Source organism: Equus quagga, chromosome 2 (genome assembly GCF_021613505.1).
Source record: "Equus quagga isolate Etosha38 chromosome 2, UCLA_HA_Equagga_1.0, whole genome shotgun sequence".
Taxonomy (NCBI): domain Eukaryota; kingdom Metazoa; phylum Chordata; class Mammalia; order Perissodactyla; family Equidae; genus Equus; species Equus quagga.
Window position 1 is genome coordinate 46,542,292 of NC_060268.1, and position 20,203 is coordinate 46,562,494.

The 20,203-nt window shown below is 39.3% G+C and overlaps 1 long non-coding RNA gene across 1 annotated transcript in view; it reads right to left on the reverse strand.

Annotated features, from left to right (window-relative positions):
• Positions 1-20,203, reverse strand: part of LOC124235470 (uncharacterized) — a 41,233-nt gene that overhangs the window by 12,417 nt on the left and 8,613 nt on the right. The gene's annotated exons all lie outside the window — the stretch shown is intronic.

Here is a 20,203-nt window from a genome sequence, read left to right on the forward strand (position 1 = left end):
GAAAGAGGACGGAATGAGGGCACACATGTCCTCATTGCCTGCTGCATGCCACGTCACTCTACAGCAGCTTTTAAGGCCTACTACCTGAGGAGGATCTTTGCCCAGGCTATTCTTGCAACTGAGGAAGACACTAAGACAGTGATGCAATCATGAAAGGATGACAACATCTATGACTGAATCAAGAACCTTGATTGAGCTTGGGGTAATGTCACCAAGGAGTGTATGAACGGCATCTGGAAGAAGACACTCAAGAGGTTTGTCCATGACTTCAAAGAATTTGCCAAGAACGAAGAGGTTGCAAAAATCAACAAGGATGTGGTTGAGATGGCAAACAATTTTAACCTGGGTATGGATGAGGATGACATTAAGGAGTTCCTAGAGGTGGTTCCTGAGGAATTGACTAATGAGGAGCTGTTGGAGGACTGGAACAGGAACATATAGCTGAAGAAGAGGCAAGAGAAAAGGAAACTTCAGCAGAAGAAAAAGAAGAACCCCCAAGAAAATTCACAGTGAAGGGTTTAGCAGAAGCTTTTGCAGATCTCAAGGAGCTCCTCAAAGAGTTTGAAAACATGGACCCCAACACTGAAAGGTTTTCATGAATAGAGAGGAACACTCATAGTACATTATCTGCTTACAAATAAATCTATGATGAAAAAAAGAAACAAGCCAAGCAAACCACCATGGGCATATTTCTGAAAAGAGTGATACCTCCTCAAGAAGAGCCTCAGGCAGGTCCTTCAGGAGGTATTCCAGAAGGCGTTGCTATCATAGGAGACGACACCTCCATCCGTGTTATTGCTCCTGAAGACCTTTTGGTGGGACAAGATGTGGAGGGGGAAGACAGTGATATAGATGATCCTGACCCTGTGTAGGCCTAGACTAATGTGTGTGTTTGTGCCTTGGTTTTGAACAAAAAAGTCTAAAAAGTAAAAAAAAAAATTAAAAATTTTAAAAATAGAAAAAAGCTTATAGAGTAGAGATATAAAGGAAAAATATTTTTGTACAGCTGTACAATGTGTTTGTGTTTTACAGTGTTATTACAAAAGCATCAAATAGTTAAAAAACTTAAATGTTTACAAAGTAAAAAAGTCACAATAAGCTAAGGTTAATTTATTATTGAAGAAATAAAAATATTTTAAATAAATTTAGTGTAGCCGTCTACAGTGTTGATAAAGTGTACAGTAGTGTGCAGTAATGTCCTAGGCCTTCATATTCACTCACCACTCACTCACTGACTCACCCAGAGCAACTTCCAGTCCTGCGAGCTCCACTCATGGTAAGTACCCAACATAAGGGTACCATTTTTTCTTTTATATCTTATTTTTACTGTACCTTTTCTATGTTTAGATATGTTTAGATAGACAAATACTTAACATTGTATTACAACTGCCTGCAGTATTCAGTACAGTAACATGTTGAACAGGTTTGTAGCCTAGGAGCAACAGCTATACCTTACAGCCTAGGTTTGTAGTAGGCTACGCTATCTAGGTTTGTGTAAACGCACTCTATGATGTTCACATAATGATGAAATCACCTAACGACATATTTCTCAGAATGTTTCTCTGTCACTAAGCGACAAATGACTGTATGTCATTCTGGACTAAGGAGAAGAGGGCAGGGGTCTGGGCCTTCAAAAAAGGAGGCAATTCACAGGAAGATGAAAAGAGTTAATGTTTGGTAAACAAATATTTGTTGAGCCAACTAGAGACAGTAGGACACAGAGAGGACTTTGATCAAATGGGCCTTGCTAGGCTCCTCCCTGTCTACCACACCTAGTTCATATTATACTATAGTTATCTATGGTGATAGCTTCTTCCTGGAATAGGCCTTCTTTCTTCAATTCTTTCAGGCACTTATGAAGAAGGTCAAAGTTTCTTCCTGAGCCTTTTGTTTCTTAAAAATAATCAGCCCAAAATAATCCTGAAGCCAAAGAGACACATTTCGGGGTGGCAAATTCTACTCCCCTACAGCTTATTCAGGATAGCTACCATTTATTGAGTATCTGTTATGTGCCAGGAGCCTTCCATACACTAGCTCACTTAATTCCCACAACCACATTCCAAGGTAAGTTTCATTGTCCCCACTTTCTAGATACGAACACCTGCTGTCTTCAGGGCCTCAGCTTTGGATTTCTGGATAGCACCTTATCTGGCAAGAATACACATTACCTAGTTGTACCTAGGACCTGTACCTGTACAAGCAACAGGGCTGCCCTAATCCATTTAGATTCGTATGGAGAGAAAAGAGACGTTGCTCCCACCTCAAAAGTGACAAAGTGGGCAGAGATAAAGCACAGGCTCAGAAGCTAACAACTGTGTGAGCAATGAGAATATCTAGCCAAGTTCTCTCTGCATTTAGGTTTCCCAAAAGTGCTTTCCACGACCCAGGGGGGCTACGAGTTTCACTTTTTGTAAAGGGCTCAGTGGGGCATTTCACCAGAGCAAAGGGGGACAACAAGGAATAGTCAAGTTTTCACCTCTTTCTAGACTGAAAAACTCTCTAGCTTTGAAAAAAATAGCTTTTCTAGATTCTTCAGTCTCCTGCCAACCCTCGCTCCCAGCCCTTAAAAAATCTTACAAGTTCTGGGCATCCTGTTGAAACAACCTCATTTAAAAGATTAAAAAACTGAGATTTAGAGAGGCTTAATATCTTGCTCAAGATCAGCCTGGACATGAGCCCAAATCTTTAGATTTAAATTCCACACATTCTCCATTGTACAACACTGTAAAATTAAACTACTGTAAACTCACAAGGACTTTGAGAAACATTCTTTAATAAGGTCCCAAGGTTGAATATGCCCCTATGTATTTTTTTTCTATGGAAAAGAAACTAGCCTCAAATGGCCATGTGACTATAGCTGGAAAAATAAATATTGATCTAGTTTCTTCTTATAATTCTGAATTCTAGATCATAAGAACTTAGAGTTGTAAGCAAATTTTAGACATTATTTAGTCTAAATCCATCATAAATTTTAAGTATGAGGGAAAACTCAGAATAGCCTTATTTAAAACAAAAAAGTGCCTTTAGATATAATGCTATTTTCACAGACATATTATTGATAAATGAATCTATTGAGACAAAAATAATATTAGAATAAGATATCTTTGAGGCCACAACTGGTCCTTTTTAGGTTAATGGCAAAACTACAGGTTTGAAATACACGTTAGGATGAAGGTGAAAAGAGTTATTTTACGAAGTCTATGAAAGTATAATGAAAGTTTTGGCTTTCATACAAGGTTTGAATTTGTTTTGTAGATTCTTCCTCATAACTAGATTTAGAGTTTAGATTATCTCATGTGACTCTCTTATAAAAACAGAAGTTTTAAGTCAAGCACTGACATGCAAAGTGAAAACAAAAACCTTTTTCCTTTAGGGACTAGCCTAGTTGTACTTTTAGCTGGAAGTTCAGCACTGCATCTACATAGACATGATGATTCAATCGAGCTGCTAACAAACTTGAAGTTAAATTTTAATGAACTTTTATAGCTGGGTAATAAATTGTATTTAAATGAGTCATGGATGGAGACCTTAGTTTATATAAAATGTCAAAAAACAGTACTGATTGATATACCGCAAAGAAAAGAGGCCTTGGCGTTCTGTGCTCTGGATCGAACTCTGCCACCATAGGTCCTCAGCCACATCATTTAGAGTCTCTGGGCCTTGGTTTCCTCATTGCTAAATATGACGGTTACATTTGGTAATTGTAACCAATGTATGTATAGTGCTTAAGTCTCCAAAGCTCTTTTCTGTGCACGATCTAACAATTTTTATAATTCTATGAAGTAAGAGGATAGATAATGTTACCCTCATTATACAGATGAAGAAACTGAGGGTCATAAAGGCTAAAATATATGACCAAAGTCTTGCAGCTTGTAAATGGTGGTGCTAGGATTCAGACACAGTACTGCAGACACAATTCTGTGTAAGCAGACACCATGCCTACCACCTCTAAAAGTCCGATATAAGAAAGTCGTGTTTAGTCATTCCTCAATTATAACCAGACTTTTAAAGTACCTTAAACACTATTCAACAGGTACAACATGTTCTCTAGCCTGCAGGACTGAATGCTTTTATCATTCCACTGTAGGAGGATCCAATTAAGTGCTAAGTTAATAGCCAACTTTATAGCCAAGCTAATAGAAAAGCCACATTACACTGGCTCCTTCTTGTCAGACTAGCCACTTTTAAGACTTCGTGCTGATTTATGTCCCTGATATTTGTTGGAATCTCTAGGTTACTGTAAAATAATGCATTCTCCCATCGCTCTGCTACTAAAATATGTTAAGTCACAATAGTAGTCAGAACACTTGTAAGTAAACAATGTAGAGTAGTTATGTGTCTCAAGCTCTTTCCTCAGATATTTGACCCCAGGCATTTGGTAAATCCTAAGGAGCCATTATTTCAGCAGTTCTTGGTTTCTACTTGAAGTCAAGCCAAATATTACATCTGCATGGCATTCTTTTATATTTTTCAAAGGGCTTTCACATTCATTATTTCATTTTATCCTTATATAATGCTAAGTGTAGGCTGAAGTTGTTCTCTGTGGTCTCCCAAGCAGCTATTTATTTATTTATTATTTCATCTCTGATTTTCTGTCTCCTTTTAACCCATGGGGCATTACAAATGGTAAAGAACGAATAAAAAAGGGAAGTCACAGAACTTCCATGAACATAATAGAATGAAGAACAGTAAAGTGTACTAATCCTACCTAATCTACTGAAAATAATTTCAACCACTTGTTGAGCACCTCCTATGGGCCAAGGCCTGTGCTAAGCATGTTCAGTACGTTATCACAAATCCTGAAAGTAACCTTGCAAGGTAGTTAGCACTAGCCCCATTTTACAAATGTGGGATGAGACTCGATACAGTGACATAGTTTGTCCAAGTAAGTGGCAGAGCCAGGGCCTGCCATATAAAAGTTATAAATCAATCTGAAGATTAATATACATACAGAAAACTACACAAATTCTCAGTATACAGTGCCATTAATTTTTACCAAGTGAACACTACTTGACCAAGTTCACAGTGCTTGAAACCAAGGAAGCAACAATAATAAAATGGAGCAACATATGTTTCAAAAGTTATAAATCAGTCTAAAAAATATAACCTAGGTTCAGTAATCAAATTTGCAATTCAAAAGAATAGAGAAAGTTGGTAGGAACTGGCTAAAATACTTTTATAGAAGAAATGCCAGTAATACTTATGGATTCAGAAGCAGGCCAAAATAAATTAATACAGATTATTTTTAAAAGATAAAATAAGTCCCAAGGACATTCTTTACAGAAATTGAACAAAGAATCCTAAAATTCATATGGGGCAGCAAAAGACCACGAATTGCTAAAGCAATCCTGAGTAAGAAAAACAAAGCTGGAGTCATCACAATCCCCGATTTCAAAACATACTACAAAGCTACAGTGATCAAAACAGCATGGTACTGGTACAAAAACAGGTGCACAGATCAATGGAACAGAATTGAAAGCCCAGAGATAAAACCACACATCTATGGACAGCTAATCTTCGACAAAGGAGCTGAGGGCCTACAATGGAGGAAAGAAAGTCTCTTCAAAATAAATGGTGCTGGGAAAACTGGACAGCCACATGTAAAAGAATGAAAATCAACCATTCTTTTCCACCATTCACAAAAATAAACTCAAAATGGATCAAAGACTTAAAGATTAGGCCTGAAACAATAAGTCTTCTAGAAGAGAATATAGGCAGTACACTCTTTGACATCAGTTTCAAAAGAATCTTTTCGGACACTATAACTCCTCAGATGAGGGAAACAATAGAAAGAATAAACAAATGGGACTTCATCAGACTAAAGAGTTTCTTCAAAGCAAGGGAAGACAGGATTGAAACAAAAAACAGCCCACTAATTGGGAAAAAATATTTACAAGCTACTTATCCGACACAGGATTGATATCCATAATATATAAAGAACTCACACAGCTTAACAACAAAAAAACAAACAACCTGATCAAAAAATGGGCAGAGGACATGAACAGACATTTCTCCAAAGAAGATATAAGTATGGCCAATAGACACATGAAAAGATGTTCATCATCGCTAATCATCAGGGAAATGCAAATCAAAACTACACTAAGATATCACCTTACACCTGTTAGATTGGCAAAAATATCCAAAACCAAAAGTGACAAATGTTGGAGAGGTTGTGGAGAAAAAGGAACCCTCATACACTGTTGGTGGGAATGTAAACTAGTGCAGCCACTATGGAAAACAGTATGGAGATTTCTCAAAAAGTTAAAAATAGAAATACCCTATGACCCAGCTATCCCACTACTGGGTATCTATCCTAAGAACCTGAAATCAACAATCCCAAGAATCCCATACACCCCTATGTTCATCGCAGCATTATTTACAATAGCCAAGATGTGGAACCAACCTAAATGCCCAGAAACTGACGACTGGATAAAGAAGATATGGTATATATACACAATGGAATACTACTCAGCCATAAAAAAGGACCAAATTGTTCCATTCGCATCAACATGGATGGACCTTGAGGGTATTACGTTAAGCGAAATAAGCCAGACAGAGAAAGACGAACTCTATATGACCCCACTTATAGGTGGAAGTTAACATACAGATACGGAGAACCGATGGGTGGTTACCAGGGAAAAGGGGGGGTGGGGGGAGGGCACAAAGGGTGAAGTGGTGTACCCACAACATTACTAACAATAATGTACAACTGAAATCTCACACGGTTGTAATCTATCATAATCTTAATAAAAAAAAAATCGGCTCTGGGTACAAAAAAGAAAAAAAAAAGATAAAATAAGAAATAATTGAACACAACTTTACCAAAACCCATGAATATTCAAAGTAAGAGAATAGAATGTGCAGTGAGGTTAACAGTTAGGTGTCATAGTTTAATCAACAGTTCTTTTTATAATAAAATTTTGAAGATTATTTGAAACTGTTAGTTTTTCTTTTTATAAAGAAGAAACATATGCTGGTATGTACTTAGGAAAAAATACCTGGAGGCATATATGTCACTTTAGTAGCAGCAATTGTAAAGGAGAGAACATTTATTTGTATGGATCTTGATCTGATCTGAAACAAAAGTTTCCAAACGTTCTTGAAATATGTGTGAGTGTTCTCTTTCATAAGACAGTCAGCTCTGTCTCCTTTAAAAATTCCAGCTGGAGAGCTACTGATGTGCTCGTAAACTTACTGTCCCTTGAGACATTTTGAGTCAGTGTGTTTCAATCTTGGGCCCATCAAAATTTGGCTTTGTGTTTCTCTCGTAAATTCTAATGGATGAGGGAGAAGGAAAAGAGGAGAGAATAAGTTCCAGAAGTCACAAGATGGAGGATAAAATATTATGGTCACATTTTAATTTATCCAGGAACACAGCAAGCAGCAGTTTAAGCCTAATGCCAGTCATAGTGTATTTCAGAACACCCAGTGCCTCCTAACCATTTTATGTCTGGAAAGGTTCCTAGAAAAAGCCTAATTTGATTTACTGCCATTCTGGGACCATCCTGGCTGTGGGGCTGGAGTTGTTTTCCCATCTGTCCCCTCTGGGTGCAGTTAAGTGGCCAACTAGTGACTGGGTTGGGAATTGCAGCTTCCTTCCAGCCCCACCCCCTGGGGGTGGGGAAGTTTGTCAATTCGGAGAAATTAGGTTGGCCAACTTCTTCCTCATGGAGACCACCTCAATGCCCCACTTTGCAAGTCTGTCTCCTTGTCCAGAAGCATCTCTGACAGAGCTTTAAATTCTCACATTACTTTACAGAGTTACAAGGGGATAAGCTGAAATTACATAAAGTGGGACACACAAGTGTAGTTTTAAAAATTACTATTATTGTTTTTGTTAGTTAAACCCTTGGAATAGGTCACTGAATAGCCTTGTTAAGTGCAAGTGTGTCAAAAAATCAGAGATGCTAAGGTAGGCAAGACTTGAGAAATCGATGTTTCGACAAAAACTTGAGAAACAAAAGCTTCATTTCAAGTTCAATTTCAAGAATGAGGAAACTGACATTCAGAGAGGTAAAGAGAGAGGAACTCACAGGGCAGTTATACTTTTATTCATTTGTATATTAACAGTATTGTTCACTGAATTTCTACTCAGAGCTAGGTACTGGGGAAGCAAAGATGGATAAGGCACAAGGAACACTCTGTATAGAGGGAAGCCAGACACAGAAGCAAGTGAAGAAGAATGTGGGAGTGCAGCTGGTAGAGCAGTGCAAAGGACTGGCTCACACTAGACCCTCTGGGGACACTAGGTCCCATTTAAGGCAACACATTTTAAAAAGCACACAGAATAAACAAATGTGGTATATCCATACAATGGAATATTATTTAGCTTTATAAAGGAAGGAAATTCTGATACAAGTTATGATATGAATGAACCTTGAGGACATTATGCTAAGTGAAATAAGCTGGTCACAAAATGGCAAATATTATACGATTCCACTTACATGAGGTATCTAAAGTGGTCAAATGCATTGAGACAGAAAGTAAAATGGTGTTTGCCAGAGGCTGGGGGAAGGGCAGTTGGGGAGTTATTGTTTAATGGGTACAGAGTTTCAGTTTAGGAAGATGAAGAAGTTCTGGAGATGGATGGTGGTGATGGTTGCACAACATTGTGAATGGACTTAATACCACTGAACTGTATGCTTAAAAATGGTTAAGATGGCAATTTTATGTTATGGATATTTTATGACAATTTTTCTAAAAAGTACACAGAAAGCAATGAGAATGAACAAACTACAGCTCCACACAATATGACATGGAACTCTCACAATGTTGAGCAAAGGAAGCCAGACACAAAAGGATGTAGACTGTGTGCTTCCCTCTATATAATCCATGTGTTAAAAATCAGGGTAGGACCAGCCTGGTGGTACAGCGGTTAAATTCACACATTCTGCTTTGGCGGCCCGGGGTTCATTGGTTCGGATCCCAGGTGTGGACCTATGCACCGCTTGTCAAGCCATGCTGTGGTAGGCATCCCACATATAAAGTAGAGGAAGATGGGCACAGATGTTAGCTCAGGGCCAATCTGCCTCAAAAAAAAAGAAAAGTCAGGATAGTGGCTACCTCTGGCGGAGGCAGAGATGGGATAGCACGGGCTTCTAGGGTTCTGGTAATGCTTCTGTTTCTTGGTCAAGTAGTGTTCACTTCATAAAAATTAACTGTACTGTATATTTAGAATTTGTGCAGTTTTCTGTATATATGTTAAGCTTCAGGTTTTTGTTTTTGTTGATTTATGGGACATAGACAAACTGAAGAGGAATCAGTAGGACAGTGAAGGGACTTTAAACCTTCATAGGAGGAAGGGTTGAATATTTTCAGTTTGGTCAAAGTAGTATGTAGTCTTCAAATATCTCAAGAAGTGGCATGTGGAAGAGGAAGCCAGAGGAAGCCAACTTTGCTTGTCATACTCAGAGGGGTAGAACTTGGAGGTGGTGGTGGGTGGGAGGTAGAGGAGGCCAGAATCCAGCTTACCATAAAGGATGCTTCAGTTGTAGGGTTAGAATGGGATCTTTCAGGAGATCACAGTCAAGTAGAATGAGCACCGACTTCTGAGCCAACTGTAATTGGGTATGAGCCCTGGCTCTGCCACTTACTTGGACTAACTATGTCACCATATCGAGTCTCAGTTCCACATTTGTAAAATGGGGCTAGTGCTAACTACCTTGCGAGGTTACTTTCAGGATTTGTGATAATGTACACAACGTGCTTAGCAGAGGCCTTGGCCCATAGGAGGTGCTCAACAAGTGGTTGAAATTATTTTCAGTAGAAGATTAAATAAAAAGTGGAGAACACCTTGGTAAGGTGTTAGAATATTAAGCATCAGTCCCTTTCAACCCCAACATTCTATGATTCTTTGTATCTTTCTTTGTAACTTTCCCCAAATAACACAGCTACTAAGTGGCAAGGCCTTCTGTCCCTGAGACGGGTCCACTCTAGTGGGCTGCCTTAGGCAAGAGGGTTGCTAGCAGAAGCCACTGCCCACCAGGGTTAGTTAGATAATCACATCAGCAATCAGCCCTGAGGAATTCTGAGTGTGCTCTAGAAAAGTTCAAAGAGTGGAAAACCTGGGAAGGTTGTTCAAGTGGTGGGTCATGAACAGATAGGTTACAGCTTGAGGATACCATGGATCTGTGTGTACGTTTGTGTGTGGGGGCAGATGGGAGAATTGCTTTAAAAAAGTGAATTAAAGAAAAATTTGAAGAAAAGCTTGGCCTGCCTCACCATTTTTCAGGGTCTAGCTCTTACTGGTTAAATTAACAAATCGTAATACACAAATAAGAGATGCTACTTTGAAACTTTGAAAAGTTTCTTCATTTGTAGCAAAAGCAATAAATTCAGTCCATGAAGGCAAGAAAATCGTGGGTTAGTTTAGCACTTTGGGCTAAGGTTTCCTGACGCCTCTTTCTTACCCTGACTCCAGGCTTCCTAAGCTTCACGTTTACAAAGGAAATGCGCTGCTGGAGTGGAGCTTCTCGGCTTATTCTAGGCTCCCTTCCTGACCTCTGTTGGATATTTCTGCCTCAGCTTTATGCCCTGGAAACAAGGAGAGTCCCTGTGACAAGAGACCTGAGGAAACAAACACCTAGAAACAGTCTCTCTTTGTCTTAGGTATTATACACTGTAGTCAGACTGACCCTGTGAACTTGTTTATTCTCTACAGCTGCTCAAATGTTGTATCTTGGCCCTAAAAACTTTCATATTGGTTGAGAAACAAATGGTATGAATTTAGCTGTCTATAGTTTTGGCTTTAGCCAAAGGAAAGAAATACTAGCAGCTTCCTTTTGCAAGTAGCAACTTATTTTAGCATTTTCCCACTTCAGACTAAAGTCCTTGGTAGAAACCAACGTTACAGCTGAAGCCCACACAAAACCTCAGATTTTAGTCATATGTCTCACAAGGATGTTACATCATTTCTTAGTTTACCAAATGGAGACATTTCCTGAAACACAGCGACCCACTGCAAGCTTTTGCCTTCAGGATTTTGGGATGATCAGTAACTTGATCTCCTTATCTGGCAAGCCCATTGGCAGGTTTTTTTCTTTCACCTTGGTCAGTGGGCTTGTCCTTTTCACAGGAATACAAAACAATTAGTTGTCTTATTTTTCAGATTCCAAGAAGCTGCTAGTAGACGATGTTAAGGTCCTGCAGGAAATGATGGACACTCAAAATGAGTAATTTGAGGAAATAATACTAATAAAAGGACTATTTACAAAGGTAAACAGGGTTCTGGGAGAAGCAACAAGAGACAGCATCCCAGGGTTAGTAGCTGTGAGCAAAGGAAAGGGAGTATTAGTAACAGCAGTGGTTCTCACACTTTGTATGCATCAGAATCACCTGGTGCGCTTGTTAAAACAGAGATTGCTGGGCCTCACCCCGGATTTCTGCTTCAGGAAGTTTAGGGTAGGACTAGAAAACTTATATTTTTCACAAATTCCCTGGGGATGGCAACGCTGCTGGGTCTGGGGAGAAAACTGTATGGAGAAGGCAGTTTGACTCAAGCTGTGCCCTCTTGGAGAGGTGCAGCCAACCTGAGGAGACCCGGCATGAAGGATACTGAGGAAATCTAATCCAATCAGCCGAACAGCCCCCCTCTCCAATCCCCTCTTTGCTCCTCCCTGATTAAATTCAACCAGCAGCCAAAAGGCTAGCGGGCCCATTGAGGCAGTTCAGAAAGTTCAGCCTCCAGCACACAGATCAGAGGGGAGAGGGGATCTGGAGGAGCAAATAGAAAATATCCAGGACTTCCACCCAAAAATATCTTCAAGTACCTTCTCCTCACCGTTTTTTTTTTTTTTGAGGAAGATTAGCCCTGTGCTAACATCTGCCACCAATCCTCCTCTTTTTGCTGAGGAAGACTAGCCCTGAGCTAACATCCGTGCCCATCTTCCTCTACTTTATATGTGGGACGCCTACCACAGCATGGCTTGCCAAGCGGTGCCATGTCTGTACCCGGGATCCGAACCAGTGAACCCTGAGCCACTGAAGCAGAGGGTACACACTTAACTGCTGCACCACCAGCTGGCCCCATCATTTTTTTTTTCATACAATCTTATATTTCTATTGTGCTTTCCCATGATGTGAACATTCATATACACGATGTAATGTGATTCTTACAGTAACCCTACAGGGTGAGCGGGAATAATATTTATGCTAAATTATGAATAAGGAAACCAAGGTTCAAAAGGGTAAAGGCTGCACATCTGGGACTTCAACACAAGTTTTCTGGGTCCCAGTTCAGGGCTTCCGCCACCACTTCACACTTCAGACAAGAAGGAATCTGGCAGTGACGCTGGTCTCCCCACTCTGGGATCCTGGGAAGCTGTCTCTTCACCCCTCACTACCCACTGTGCAAGCCCCTCAAGCTGCATTCTCTTCTGGAAGAGGCAGCTCCCCTCCTGAGGAGCTCAGCCCTTGCTCAAGGGCACATGCTGTAAAAATTCAGTCTCCTGCTAGAGTCATTTCTTTGGGTTATTCACTGGTTTTCAAACTTTTCAGTGGCCCAGCTACTTAAAGTCTTAATTTGGGGGCTTTGAAGAGGCCAATAAAACTGCAGCTCTTACCCTGTGTTCAGAACCTTTTCAGAAACAGACAAACGAGTCAGACACATGGAGATAAAAGTGTCAGCTTTGATGGGGTGAGGCCAAAGTGGAGGAGCCACAGGTCAGGGCTTACAACCAGACTTTAATACTCATCCCCTGCACCTTCTGGGGAGGCAGGGGTGGCTGCACGTGTGTGTGGGAGGCTGGAGGCTGGTATGCACTGTCTGGTGGGCAGGCTAAGTCCCAGGAGAAGGTGCAGAAGGTGCCGAGCATGCTCAGTGCCTTCCCCAGTGCCCCAGTCAGATGAATCACTCCGTTGGGGAGAATTGAGAGGGGTAAAGCAGGAAGGCAAATGCGCTTCACAATTTTGAAGAAAAAGTGGAAGTTTCTGTTTTATGGAGCTGGGAGAGGGAGAAAATGGCTTCCCCCAGCAATAATGCCCTTTGAGGAACAACTTGCTCTTAGCAGTGTGTAAGAAGGATTGATGTAATTAATTCTGTCACATGATCTAAGCACTGTATTTTTAAAGACTCGACTCTCATTAGCACATTAGGATAGCCTCAGGCCTCAACAGTACTATCACCTCTTTGGAATGCCACTTCTGTTCCCTTTAACTTGGGTAATTTCTGATCACTTTCTACAATGCTCTGGATCAGGGCCTGCTTGAGTATTGAGAACATTCCCATGGTTTCCTTCTGAGAAGAGCTCGGCTTATCAAATCTAGAGCTTCTCTCTCTTTCTTGTCCAGGATTGGAAAGACTATTGGGAAAGTCCTCACAGAGATTTCCTGGGAACTGGATTTCTAAAACAAGTGTCTGTGGGAAAATACTCTCCAGCTGTGAAGGGGGCTCTGTTTCTGCCTATACTTATTTCTCAAGCTCCTTGGGGAAAAGAGAGTATTACAGGTCAAATCCTGTTACATGTAAGCCCGGCTGAACTGTCCAAATACGTGGTGTGGGTTAGAATTTTGCTTCATTGACTATGGCTTGAACTAGTTTGGACATAAGCAGGGCTGTGGAGGGCTCTTGGTAAGATTTTCATTGCACAGGTATTTCTTGTAGAGGAATTTACCTGGTAAACACAGATCTCTTCCAGGTAATGTTTTCATCAGGCTGATTCAGACTGGGGGGCAGGAGTGGGAAAACACTGCGGACACAGTCTGCTGGCTAGTGGTCAAGGCAGAGGAAAGAAAACACAGGCTAAAGTCTGTGTGAACTGTGGATCTGAGTCACGGAGGGAGAGGAAGAAAATAGCATGTGTCATTCTGAAAAAGCTCCTCTTAGGGCAGTTTCTTTTGGCTGTACTGCTGCCTTTCCCCTGGAGACCGTCACAGGGCCGCACTTGGCTCTCCCTGCTGCGTTTTCAGACTTAAAAGGAAACCACCTTTAGGCAAGTTCCCTCTTCCTCCCAAGAAAGAAAATAAAAGGAAATTGAGAGTCCTGGTCTCTGAGGAACCTGGGTTGGGTTTTGAATGAACCCAGGACAGTGCCCTGCCATCAGGGACTGGAAAGTCTAGTCACAACTGCGGCTTGCTCCTCTGGCGCCCCCTTGGGCATGAGAGCGGAACTGTGTTCTTTAAAGTTGCCTAAATCCCCACCATAGCAGTCCCCAGAACTCTCCCAAGGATGTCTCCTTTTCTAGGCCTTGTCTCAGCCTGGAGAACTTCCTGACCAACTTCTGGCCATTCTCAAGGTCTCTCTCTTGAAGTTTTTCTCTGGTCACCCCCTATAGATCCTCCTCAATGTATTAATTTTTCTAAACAATTTCTCTCTTTCCATTTCTGCATGCATCTCTGATCACTAAGCCCAGAAAGATCCTGTTGCAAACTGTGAATCAATCATTTCTGAAATTCATTAAAAAATTTTATAGCACAACCAGAGGACCTATAGCTAGAATATACAACTATGTACTGGGGGTTTGGGGGACAAGAAGAAGAAGAAAGAAGATTGGCAACAGATGTTAGCTCAGGTGCCAATCTTTAAAAAAAATTTTTATAGTTTTATTGAAATATAATTTACATACCACAAAACTCACCCATTGTAAGTGTACAGTCAACGATTTTGAGTAAATTTATAATTATTGTCATAATCTAGATTTAGAACATTTCTAAAACCCCATAAAGTTCCCTCATGTGTATTTGCAGTCAATCCTCAATTTTACCTCCAGTTTCAGGCAACTGCAGTACTGATCTGATTTCTGTCTCTACAGATTTGCCTTTTCTGGTGATACCATGTACGTGGAATCACGCAACACATAGTGTTTTGTACCTGGCTTCTTTCACTTAGCATAATGTTTTTGAGGTTTATCCATGTGGTAGCACGTATCAGTGCTTCGTTCCTTTTTATGGCTGAAAAATAGTCCATTTATAGATATACTACATTTTGTTTATCCATTCATCAGTTGATGAACTTCTGGGCTGTTTCCAGCTTTTCACTATTATGAATAATGCTGCTATGAACATTTCTGTACAAGTCTTTGTGTAAACATATATTTTCATTTCCCTTGGGTAAAAACCTAGTAATGGAATTTCTGGGTCATATGGCAAATTTCTTTAGCTTTTAGAAAAACTAGCAAGTTGTTTTACCATGTGGCTGTTCCATTTTACACTCCTACCAGCAATATATGAAGATTTTCCCACCTCTTCTCTGACACTTGGTATTGTCTGTCCTTTTGATTATAGCCCTGTTGGGTATGTAAGGCTACCTTATTGTGGTTTTAATTTGCATTTCCCTAATGACTAATAATGTCAAACATCTTTTCAGCTGCTTTTTAGCCATTCATATATCCTCTTTGGTGAAATGTGCATTCAAATACTTTCCTCATTTTTTAATTGGATTGTTAGTCTTCTTATTACTAAGAACTTTTTGTATATTTTGGATACAAGTTCTTTATTAGATATACAATTTGTAAATATATACTTTAAAATACAAAATAAAACTTCTATAGTTTTACATTTAAGTCAAGATTCATTTATTTTTTTTAAAGATTGGCACCTGAGCTAACAACTGTTGCCAATCATCTTTTTTTTTTTTTTTCTGTGCATTTTCTCCCCAAATCCCCCCAGTACATAGTTGTATGTTTTAGTTGTGGGTCCTTCTAGTTGTGGCATGTGGGACACTGCCTCAGCATGGTCTGATGAGTGGTGCCACGTCCGTGCCCAGGATCCAAACCAGCAAAACTCTGGGCCGCCAAAGTAGAGCGTGGGAATTTAACCATTCAGCCACAGAGCCAGCCCCCCAAGATTCATTTTGAATTAATTTTTGTGTATGGTGTGAGGTGAAGGTCTCAGTTAACTTTTTTTGCATATCGATATCAAATTATGCCAGCATCATTTGTTGAAAAGACTGTCCTTTCTCCATTGAACTGTCTTGGCTACTTCATGGAAAATCAATTGACCATAAATGTAAGATTTTACATATGCCTATCTTTACACCAATACCACACTATCTTTTTTTTTTAAAGATTGGCACCTAACAACTGTTGCCAATCTTCTTTTTTCCTTGCTTTTTTCTCCCCAAATCCCCCCAGTATATAGTTGTATATTTTAGTTGTGGGTCCTTTTAGTTGTGGCATGGGGGATGCCGCCTCAACATGGCCTAATGAGCAGTGACATGTCTGTGCCCAGGATCCGAACCCTGGGCTGTCGAAGTGGAGCATATGAACTTAACCACTTGGCCATGGGGCTGGCCCCAGTACCACACTATCCTGATTACTGTAGGTTTATAGTAAATTTTGAAATTGGCTATTATGAGTCATCTAGCTTCGTTCTTCTTTGTCAAAATTATTTCGGATATTCTATATAAAATTTAGGATCAGATTGGTTGTTAGTGCCAAAAAGGCTGCTGCAGTTTTGCACAGAATCTACAGATCAATTTGGGGAGAATTGCAATCTTAACAATATTGATTCTTTCCAATCCATGAACATGGAATATCCATCCATTCACTTAGATCTTCCACCTATCAACAGACAAAAATTGACAAAATTGAAGGGAGAATTACAGGGCTACAATAGTGGTTGGAGACTTCAATATTCACTTTCAACAATGGATAGGAAATAAGACAGAAGATTAATAATGAAATAGAGGCCTTGAACAACACTATATACCAATTAGACCTAAAAGACAGATACGGAACACTCTATCCAACAACATCAGAACACACATTTTTCTCAAGTGCAGATAGAATATTCTCTGGGATAGAGTATATGTTAGGCCACAACACAAATCTTAATACATTTAAAAAGGTTGAAATCATACATACATGCAAAGTATCTTTTCTGACCACAATGGAATGAAACAAGAAATCAATAACAGGAAGAAAATTGGAAGTGTGTTGGAATTAAAGAACGTACTCTTAAACAACCAAGAGGTCAAAGAGAAATCACAAGGGAGATTTGAAAATACCTTGAGATGAATGAAAATGAAAACACAACAGACCAAAACTTACTGGATGCAGCAAAACAGTGCCAAGAGGGAAATTTATAATTGTAAACACATACATTAAAAAAGAAAAAGGATTTCAAATAAATAACCTAACTGTACAGATCAAGGGACTAGAAAAATAAGAGAAAACTAAATCCAAAGCTAACAGAAGCAAGGAAATGATAAAGATTTGAGCAGAGATAAATGCAATGGAGAATAGAAAAACAACACAAAAATCATTCAAACCAAACTTTATTCTTCAAGATGATCAACAAAATTAACAAACCCTTAGCTAGACTGACTAAGAAAAAAAGAGAGAAGACCCAAAAAACTAAAATCAGAAATGATAGAAACGATATTACTACTGATGCCACAGAAACAAGGATTATAAGAGGATACTATGAACAACTGTATGCCAACAAATTGGATAACCCAGAAGAAACAGATAAATTCCTAGTAACATACAATCTACCAAGACCGAATCATGAAGAAATTGTAAATCTGAACAGACTTATAATTAGTAAGAAGACTGAATCAGTAATCACAAACCTCCCAACAAAGAAAAGCCCAGGTCCAGACGGCTTCACTGGTGAATCTACCAAACATTTAAAGAAGAATGAACAGCAATCCTCTTCAAACTCTTCCAAAAAACTGAAGAGTAAGGAACACTTCTGAACTCATTCTATGAAGCTAGGTCAAGGATATGACAAGAAAAGAAAACTACAGACCAATATCCCTTATGAACATTGATGCAAAAATCTTCAATAAAATACTAGCAAACAGAATTCAACAGCACATTAAAAGGATTATACACAATGACCAAGTGGGATTTATTTCTAGAATGTAATGATGATTCAAGATACAAAAATCAATCAATGTAATAGACCACACTAACAGAATGAAGTGAAATAGCTCATTTGGATTTAATATAATTATGAATATGGGTGGAGTCATGACTGTCATTTTGCTATTTGTTCTCTATATGCCACGTGTTTTTTCTGCTTCTCTGTTCCTATTTTACTGCTTTTTGTCATGTTTAAAAAACATTTTTTTGTATACTTAAGCGGTTACTCTAGGAATTACAACATGCACCTTAATTTATCGCAGTCTATTTCAGATTAATAATAACTGAAATAATAATATACCAATAAAATATGTAAATTTTGCCTCAATATAGTTCCATTTACTGTTCCTTCCTTTGTGTTATTGTCATACATATTACATCTATATGTGTTATAAACTCAGCAATACAGTGTTATGACTTATCTCTCACAATCTTTTGTCTTTTAAAGGAGTTCTTAGAAGGAAAGAGAAAATACATATTTCTAGTCTTTTATATTTACCCATATAATGCCATTTTGTGTGCTCTTCATTTCTGTATAAAGTTTGAGTTACCATCTGGTGTCATTTCCTATTAGCATGAAGAAATTTCTTTACCATTTCTTCTAAGGCAAGTCTGCCAGCAACAAATTATTTAATTATCTTGAAATGTCTTTATTTCACTTTCATTTTTTAATAGAAAAGAATACAAATTTACTTAGTATAGGTTTTATCTGACAAAGGAGCCTTCACAAGGAAATGAAGTCCCTCACTTTCATTTTCACAGGTCAGTTTTGCTGGATATACAATTCTTGATTTTTCAGTTCTTTGAATATATTACCCCACTGCCTCTGGCTGCCATTGTTTCTAGTAAGAGTCAACTATTAATCAAACTGGTTTTCCCCTTTACTTGATAAATTGTTTTTCTCTTGCTGTTTTGAATATTTTTCTCTTTGTGTGTTTTATCAAATGTGAGAAGTTTTCAGCCATTATTTCTTTAATTATTCTTACTACTCCATTTTCTTTGTCCTCTCTTTCTAGGACTCCCATTACATGTACGTTGTAATGTAATGGTATTCCACAGATACCATTGATGGTACCCCACAGATCTCTGAGGCTCTGTTTATTTTTCTTCATTCTTTTTTGCTTGTAAGATTATATAATTTCTATTGCTCTACCTTCAAGTTCACTGATTATTTCTTCTGCCATCTCAAATTTGCTGTCGAACTTCTCTAGTGAATTTTCAACTATTATACTTTTCAACTTGAGAATTTCCATTTGGTTCTTTTTTTATAGATTGTATATCTTTATTGAGATTATTTACCTGTTAAGTCATTGTTGTCATTTATTCTTTTAATTCTTTAAACATGATTTCCTTTAGTATTTTGAAAATATTTATAATAACTGCTTTGAAATCTTTGTCTGCTAAATCCAACATGTGGGCCGTCACTCAGAAAGAGTTTCTTTTTTTTTGGGGCCGGCTCCGTGGCTGAGTGGTTAAGTTCACGCACTCCACTGCAGCGGCCCAGGGTTCAGATCCTGGGCGCAGACATGGCACCGCTCGTCAGGCCACATTGAGGTGGCATCCCACATCCCACAACTAGAAGGACCTGCAACTAAGATATACAACTGTGTACGGGGGGCGGGGGGGGGGGGGGGGTTTGGGGGGATAAAGCGGGGAAAAAAAAAAAAAAAAGAGTTTCTTTTAACTGCTTTTTTTCCTGAGTATAAGTCAGTATACTTTCCTGCTTCTTTGACACTCTCATAATTTTGTTGCTGAAAGCTGGATATTTTAGATAAAATTCTGTAGCAAATCTGGTTTCTGATTTTTGCCCCCAGTGATAGTTGTTGTTGCTGGTTTTTGTTTGTTTAGTAACACCTGGACTAAATCCATGGATATGTCTCTCTCACATTGTGTGCTCACTGATGTCTCTGGCTTTCTGGGGTCACCCTCATGTCTGGATAGCTTAGTGGTCAGCCAATGATTATTCAGAGGTTCTGCTCACATACCCAGAACCAGTAAGACTTCCATCTTCTGCTATCTATATACGTGGTTTGGGGAGAACTTTCACATTTTAGGCAGTTTTCAAGTCTGCCTTTTACTTTCCAATGGACCCTGTTGTGTCCCTTTTGTGTGCATGTAGCCTCTGGTCAGCCCGGGATGGATGGAGAGCCACTATCTACAGCTGTCTATTTCCTGACCTCTCTGTTACTTTGCTAGCTAGTCCTTGATCCACTGCTTATCTCAATCAGGACTGCAACCTCAGGTTAGCAGATGACACTAGATTTTTACACTTGTTTCCAAATCAAGTGAGTCCCCTCTAGCAGTGAAGCTGTTGGTTATCATGACTTGCTCTACCCCAGTAGATTACAGCACCAGCCAAACTTGGAGTGGGGTGGGCATGGGCAAGCAGCCCCAGGGAG